General features: G+C 40.8%; 1 pseudogene; it reads right to left on the bottom strand.

Moving 5' to 3' along the window:
- Positions 1-3,968: 3,968 nt before the first annotated feature.
- Positions 3,969-4,040, bottom strand: LOC122033156 (annotated as a pseudogene).
- Between the last annotated feature and the right edge of the window lie 4,724 nt (positions 4,041-8,764).

The following is an 8,764-nucleotide window of genomic DNA, read 5'->3' as shown; positions in this document are numbered from 1 at the left end:
GACTTAGGTTGAAATCCTGGTGTCGCGAACTGGGTGGAAGACTGGGTAGGTCGTGGAGCGAACACCCAGCAGAAAGTCCTGGAGATTTGGACGCTAAGCAAAAGTCTAGTTGATCAAACTGGCAAACAGGTAAACTCTCCTGAATGGAGTAGGTGAGGACACGTTCCCTAGTGAGGGAATAGTAGACGTCGGTTCGACCTAGGGTTTCCGGAGGTGAAATCCGAAGTCAGAACTGGACAGTCTGGAGGCTGTCAAAATAACTTTCTATTTATTATATTTTATTGTACTAATCTTGTTTTGTATGGTATACTTTGTTTGTACACTAACATGCCATGCATGACGGAAATCGCACAAGAAAAGCCTCGGATGAACAGTCCCGAGGCGCCCTCCATGGAGCTTGAAGGCACCTTGGACGCTGGATAGAGGGCACCCTCCATGGAGCTTGGAGGCGCCCTCAGGCAGATAAGCAGTGAGAGTTGTGGAGCTTATCAACGTAGCTGATTCGACGGGCTGAGGGTGCCCTCCATAGACGTTGAAGGCACTCTCAATGGGAAACTTAAGGCTGATTCAAGTATCAGCTGAGTAAATCAACAATCTAGCAATCCTACTTCCATGTGTTACTAACAAGACGATCCGATGAAGTCCTAACGCTACTCTTACGACTAGAACCTTTCGATTTCAGAATTTCTTGTTGTCGGTATAATATTTGATAGTGATTTAATTTGTATTATTTTGTAATATTTATGAATTGATAGTGATTTCCCAAAGTAAACACTTAATGAGTGTGGGCCTTGGAGTAGGAGTCGCCACAGGCTCCGAACCAAGTAAAACTCTTGGTGTTCGTGTATTGTTTTATTTTTTCTGCTGCATGTTTTACTCTAAACGAACAAAATATCCTCGAGCACTATCCCCCCCCCTAGCACTTTCGATCCTACATATTTTATTTCGATAAAATCTCTTATCTTTCTTTCTCTCACTTTACTTATTCTATAAATCTCTTTCCCCTTCTTTTGTATCCAATTTTTGATATAATCGTTCTAAAGTTTCATTCTTTACTTCATTCACTATTTTCTTAGCTTATTTCTTGGCTATTTTATATTTTTATACAGTCTCATAGGTAATATTGATATACATAACTATAAATAACAAAATAAATATACATACCAGAACTGGTCTAACATGTATGGTATAATGATCAGTAAAAACTGAGGAGCTGTAAGAAAACTACTCATAACCACATGAGCAACATATGACATCATGAACACATATACCATGTAGGCAAATCCAGTCACCTCGGGGCGGTGTGGTGGTTGAGGAATGAGGTGTTGTCACATAGGGGTCGAAACTCCGTGCGCCCGATCATGCCTTCCCCCATGTCTTGGGTACTGCACTAATGTCTAGTAGCCACCCGTGATTTACCTCCTTCGTATTGGCGTAGGGATGAATTAGGTGCTAGGGGTGAGCGAATTTCCTTTTGCTACATGTAGGCAAATCTAACATCCTTATCTCAAACATATGCAAAAAGTATCTCCAAGATATACAAAATGCATCATCTGCATCTGTATATGTATGCCACTCCTACACCCTACTCCAGCTACAACAACATTTGTATAGATGATTCGTCAGGAGTTGACAACTGCTCACAACTCCAGTTACCACTACATCTGAGTGGTCTATTGATGTGTGTAAATATTATGATCATTTATGTATGTTTTAACGCACATTCACTTACTTAATTTGCATATATTGTTTACATGATTATCTCTCCTATTGTTTATTCTGCATTAATTACTCTTTTGTCGGAGATCTATTCTTTGTTTGGTTTTGTGTTGACAGGGATAATTTTTGGAGTGAAAACAGTGATTGTCGACGTATCGGAGTAAAGTAGGGAGCCACTTGACACCGACCGTGCAACCCTGCATAGCCGTATGGCCTTTCCCGAGAGAGAGCAGCACACGACCGTGCAACCTCGCACGACCGTGCCTCACAACCAGTAGCCAAGAAGCACACGACCGTGTGAATCTCACACGGTCGTGCAATGAAGACCCGAGCTGAAGGAAGACACGACCATGCGGATCTCGCGTGACCGTGCCACTCAACCCGAAGGGAAGAGGAAGTTGGTCGTGCGGATCTCACACGGTCGTGCCACTCAACCCGAAGGTAAGAGGAAGTTGGTCGTGCGGATCTCGCACGACCGTGCCACTCCACCCGAAGAGAGGGAGGAGCTGGTCGTGCTGATCTCACACGGCCGTGGCACGGGTCGTGTGGCGCCCGTGCCCTAACCTATAAAAGGGGCCTTTAATCCTTCTCCATGGAGGAGGCGAGCCGTTAGAGAGAGATATACCTTGGTGTCATTCGACGCCATCCCAGACCTCCGTTCGACGATCCGAGATCACCTCCATCACCGCATCAACTCCAGAAGCAAAGGATTGGATCCGAAGATCACTAGACGACATTAAATAAGCATCTCTTTCTCACTCTCTTCTTGTTTAGGATTATATGTATAATTATACCATGTCTTCGGGTTTTCTCCCGCGTCTATGGAGTAGATTCTTTGTTTTAGGATCAGAGAGTAGTTGTGGATAGGTATTGATGTAAGACTCATATTTATGCCTTTTTCTCATTGAATGATTTCACTTGTCTTGTTTCTATTTGATATGCATGAAACTTGCCATGTCGTATTAATTGATTGTGTAGAAATTACTAATTTTGTAAAGATAGGATCTTAGATCGTATACCCGAGGGGCCCTAGTGACAAAGGTTACCCGTTCATGGACATCTAGGACACTCCCTTGAAAGGAGAGGCAATTCCACACAAGTAAGTAAGAAACCAAAACAAACTCCTATCTTTATCCTTAATGATACCAGTCAGATTCGCATTCTTGTGATCTACCGAGGTGCTCTAGTGACAGGGGTTAACCATAATAGGATTTTACAAGAATCTTCTCTGTTTAGTGCTTAAGGGTAGTATCTTGAACTTCCGACGAGTACGTGTTGATTAACAATGAGGAAAGGATAGAACATGATACATCAACTAACACCACAACGAAACTTAACTCCTAGAGCTCTTCCCAAGCTGATTAAAACTCTCTCTCTCTCTCTCTCTCTCTCTCTCACTAGTTCTCACATCTACTTCCCAAGTTCTCTTCTTCTTAAGAAATAGTTCACCTACAACTATCAGTAGTTTAGCTAATTCTATGTGAATAATCGCTAGTGCTTATAACCAGTCCTCGTGGGATTGATAATCTTTTATTACTGACAACGTATCCGTGCACTTGCGGGAGCGTAATAAGTTTTTAACATCATTGTCGGGGACTACATCTATAACATTAGTGATAATCATATTGGATTAGACTAGACTTTTTTTTCTTTATTTTCTCTTTACTTTCTGCATTCTTATTAAAACATAAAAACAAATTTAACTCTTTCTTTTACTCTATACTTGGATTATTCAATATCTTGTTCTTGCATGTGAAGATCAAATCTTTCAAGAAAACTTCTATCGTTCGGTCCAGAAATTGATAGAACTTACCTGAGGAGAAGAAACTTACAAAAACTCCAAACAGAACAAGAAACTTCCGAAATGGCTGATAAGCTTTTGAAGGACTACGTAGCACCTTATGCACAAGGGCTACGGTCTAGTATCACCCGACCCCCAATTGAAGCCAACTAATCCACATGGTCCAGCAAAATCAATTTAGAGGAGGACCACACGATGATCCAAATCATCACTTGGAGCTTTTCTATGAGATCTGTAGCACTATGAAAGTGAATGGGGTCCCGCCAGAAACAGTAAGGTTACTTCATTTTCGATTTTTCTTGAAGGACAGAGCCAAGCAGTGGCTTAATTCTTTACCAGCTAACAGAATTACATCTTGGGAGCAGTATGAGCAGAAATTTCTGGACAAATTCTACCCGCTGAGTAAAACTGTGCACATGAGGAATTTAATTGCAAGCTTCAAACAAATAGACTCAGAATCGTTATTCGAAGCATGGGACAGATTCAAGAGTATGCTGAGATAGTGCTCCCATCATGGCTTTGAGAAGTAGTTGGTGCTACACACATTCTACAATGGAATCAACTATCACACGAAGGTGTCTCTCGATTCTGCAGCAGGAGGGGCGTTGATGAACAAGAGCCTCGATGAAGCTGAAGAGATAATAGAGAATGTGGCCCAGAATCATCATCAGTGGGCAACCAAGAGATCTGGAGGTTCCTTCCCTGGGTATCCAGTCAAGGCATCAGGAAAATTTGACGTAGATGCAGTCACACTCATGTCTACAAAGCTGGATGCTCTAACCAAGAAGTTTGAGACCATGGGGAACAACACAACCAATGCAATAGTGTGTGTATGCGAAACTTGTGGAAGTTCAGATTATGCTCAAGATACTTGCCCCCTAGGGCCAATACAAGCACAAATAAACCAACTTGAGCAATGCGATATGATAGTCGGATATAACCAAAGGTAAAATAATCCTTACTCCAACACATACAACCCTAGGTGGAGGAACCATCCAAATTTTTCTTACTGGGGCAATCAAGATCAAGGACCAGCAAAGCCAAGCTACCAACCTGGGCAACAAAGCTACCAATCTAGACAACAGACTCATCAACAACAGCAATCCTCTCAATTATCCAGAATTGAAAAGATGCTTGAAGAAGCTCTCTTGAAGCAAAGAAATGAAGAACGAAATTAAGCAATTGAATCAAAGAGTGGAGAATTTTGAAAAGCATCAAAAGATGCAAGATAGCCAGATCGCCCAGATAGCCCAGTCCTTTTTAAGAATGCCAAGAGCATTTCTGGGAAAACCCAACATAAGCCTGGTGGAACATTGCAACTACATTGATCTAAGGAGTGGACAGACTTTGGGAGATCTCCAGATGATTTCCTAAAAATGAATTGAATTAGAAGAAGAGCCCTCTCCTCTCATCCCTAATTTGGTCCAGAACATGGATGGGGGGAGATTACCAAGAAAGTTGAAGGGACTCTTCTACTTACCCCAAAAAACCAGATGATTCCTTTCCCCCAAAAGCTAATAACATCCCAAAAAGATGAAGAGTTCCACCGATTATTCTTTAAGAAGATCAAAGAAATTTGCATTGAAGTACCTCTGATAGACGCACTACACCAAATGCTGAAGTTCATCAAATTTTTAAAAGGTATTCTATCTAATAGAAGACAAAAGGGCGATTTCAAGATTGTAACATTGACAGAGAAGTACAGCGCTCTACTCACGGCAGACATTCCCCCGAAGCTCCAAGACCCAGGAAGTTAGTCGATACCGTGTAAAATAGGCTCTGAGCTCATACACAGTGCTTTCTATGACTTAGGATCGAGTGTCAACCTACTTCCATACTCGTTATGCAAGAAACTAGGACTCCAGAACATCAGACTTACTACTATAGCACTATAATTGGCTGACCATTCATATAGATACCTAATGGGTACAGTGGAAGACGTGCTAGTAGAGATAGGCGGATGCATCATTCCCGCAGATTTTGTTGTCCTAGATATGGAGGAGGACCCCAAGATCCCAATCATTCTTGGAAGGTCATTCCTTGCCATCGCTGGAGCCCTCATCGATGTGAAAAGTCACAAATTATCCCTGGTGATCGGTAAATAAAGGTTAGAATTTGATTTATCTGACTCTCCTGATTGCATCTCTTCTTATCAAGGAAATTCCAACAAATCGAATATATACAAAGCTGAGAATACAGTTTCCATAGGAGGTCGCTGGACATGATGCGTGATTCGGCAAAGCTTGAGAGGTTGCCTCCAACAAGCAATGAGAAGTATATTTGTCTAGCACGAGCAAAACTGAAGGAGCAAACTGGAGCATTAAACCTTGGAGGAGAGTCGTGCCTCCATGGGTTTAGTCAACATTAACTGATACGGGGTCGAGCTAAAGACTTAAAACAAGCACTTCTTGGGAGGCAACCCAAGGGTTTCATTTTAACTTGTTATCCAATTGTCCTTCTAGGTGTGCATTAGCCTCCACGAGCTGGCCATGATCATTTCATGGGTGTGGGGCATCGAAAGGGTCAAAAAGGAGAAAGGCAAGACACTACACGCATAAGGGAATCGACCGTGTGATTCCACACGGTCGTGTGAAGCTAGCGGAGGAGGAAATGCCACGGGTCGTGTGATCCCACACGGCCGTGTGACCTATGCAAAGAAGGAACAACACACGGTCGTGCCAACTGGCATGGCCATGTGAAGCCACCCAAGGAGAAGAATGCACGGGTCATGTCGATTGACATGGCCGTGTGATCTTAGCTGAGAGGAAAAAAAGAGGGGCCATGCCAGCAGGCATGGTCGTGCAAAGCCAAGAAGGAGAGGTCGTGTAGAGTCTTACACGGCCCAGCCCAACCCCACCTCTATTAGGGAACGGGTGTTAGGAGACCTACACGGTCGTGCCGCCAACTTCATCCCCCTTCCTCATATCCTCTTTCTCTTTCCTTCCTCCCACAAATTCCCAATGTGCTACCACCCATCACCCGCATTCATTTCATTCAAATCTACCTCTCCCGTCATCCGTGATGTCGAATATCATCGAAGGAAGCTCTTGTCAAAGGAAAGGAAAGGAGTTGTTGGTTGTCTCAAACAAGGGAAATTCACGCTTCAAAGGTATATCTAACAACTTTAGCATTACTTTCTCTAGTGATGAACAATTGCATCGTTATTATTCTTTGTCTAAATGTTCTATTTTGTGCACCAGGTTTATGGACCAAGAAACCTTGGAAGTGTTAGGATTTTGGAATGATATTGATTGGTTGCTTGATAGAATAGGTTGGACTACCTTAATGACTATGAAATACTCAACTTACCCTCGTATCATTTTAGAAATTTTAAGCTCCATCACTGTTGATAATGTTCAAGGAGGAGGGAAATTAAAATTCCGTTTGTTTGATGATGACTATGAATGGAGTCTTGAGGATTTTAATGCATGCTTTGATTTGCCTAGGGATGGAAATTATACAATTCTATGTTCTTTTGAAAATTCAAATTTATGGCAATAAATTGGTAGGTAGTCTCACTTTAATCCACATGTTTCTAATGGTACTAGTATCATTAACCTAATTTTCTAATATATCCATATGATGATGAGGAACACGATATTTGGAAGGAGCGGTAAAGAAGGAATTGTAAGACTTTTTGACTTGTATTGTTTATGGGCAATGATAGAAAATATGTCTATTAATTCTAGATATTTCATTTTAAGGCACTTGGTAACATTAGGAAAGGTTTCTTCCTCTACCCCCATTGTTTTAGGAGGATTGCTTACTCATATTGCGGTAGTACTAGGTTATGATCTGAGTGGTCTTGAAATGATTAAAGATGTTTATCGAATGGATCTAAATTTTTGTTTAACCACTCATTTGATTCGCCGTAAGAAATATGGGTATAGTCTTGTAGTTAAGGATAGTTTTTCCCTTAGATTGCCCAACCCGACTTTGACCACTATCCATGTTAAGGAGAATTGGCGTTTAACTTTAGCAAAGCAACAATTTAACCCACCTCCACCCTCCGTTCCTAGAAATATACCTTTGGCTAGTCGAGATATTTTGTGATTCAATTTCCAAGAATTTCGTCCTACTATTAACTCTCTTCATCATGACTTGGAACAAACTAATAGATTGTTTACTAGAAATATTTGCATGAAGTAAGAGCAATTTAAGCACTTGCAGGACTGTTTTAAAAGTGAGAGAGATTTATGTACACAAATGCTTGAATTCATGGATGCTCATAGGAAGAGAATGGTTTGGAACGAGGATTTTAGGTGGTATATGAGTAATTTTTAGAGTGATATTGATGAGTTGTTCTCGTATCATAAATAGGTAAGGGACTTGAGATGGGTAGTTAAGACTTATCCTGAACTTCCCGATTTCCTCGACCTTCAGCCTCATCGGCCATTTTGATTTTCATCAGGATGATGAAAAGTCTAAGTATGGGAGTGGGGGGGGGGGGGGTGTTTGCACAGCCTGAGTTGAGTCGAGTCCTTTTTCTTTTTATTTTTTTTTCTTTTTTCTTTTTCTTTTTCTTTCTGCATATTTATTTAGTTTGCTTTATTTATTTGCATTTCATTTTATCTTTCAGTCTCATATTGCACTTTCTTTTCCTACTTGTAGTTTTTTATTGTGTTTATTTTGAAAAAAAATGAAAAAATACCTTTGAGGCATATTTGAGAGCATCAAACCTTCTACTTCTCTTGTTGACTTGTCCGATAGCAAAATGACTAGCACGTGCATTTTCTTAGTTCGTGTGATGTAGAGATAGTGTTAGTATGTTTGGTGTATCTCCTTTCTCTATCTTTAGCAGCATGAAATAAGCTAAGTATTGTACGAAGTTTAGTATAAGTCTTGGACTAACCTTAAGGATCTTACTTTCAGTTCACTTAAGCTTGAATAGTGGAAATATTTTTAAATAGTTATGATTCATCCAATTTGTTTAGTACTTGTGTTCCCATGGGGATTCCTTAGTTACATTTTGGTTACTGGATGACCTCGGATCATGGAAGCTCATTCGAAAAAATCTAAATCCCAACATTTGCAACGTGCATTTGTGATTAGTGCTACACTTCTATGGCACTTAAAAAAAAGTTGAATAAGGGATAAAAATAGTTGTCGTGAGTAGAAACTAACAATTTACCCATTTGAGAACGAGTAAGGTTATTGGGGAAATAAATGTTATGTTTTTCTTGACTCCGAGTAGTATCCTTTGAGACTTTATGTAATTTAAGGAAAATGAACCAAGTGTGTGGT

This window comes from Zingiber officinale, chromosome 11A (assembly GCF_018446385.1).
Source record: "Zingiber officinale cultivar Zhangliang chromosome 11A, Zo_v1.1, whole genome shotgun sequence".
Lineage (NCBI taxonomy): Eukaryota > Viridiplantae > Streptophyta > Magnoliopsida > Zingiberales > Zingiberaceae > Zingiber > Zingiber officinale.
Note: the sequence above shows the minus strand (reverse complement) of the source record. Positions and strands in the feature narration are given on the sequence as shown.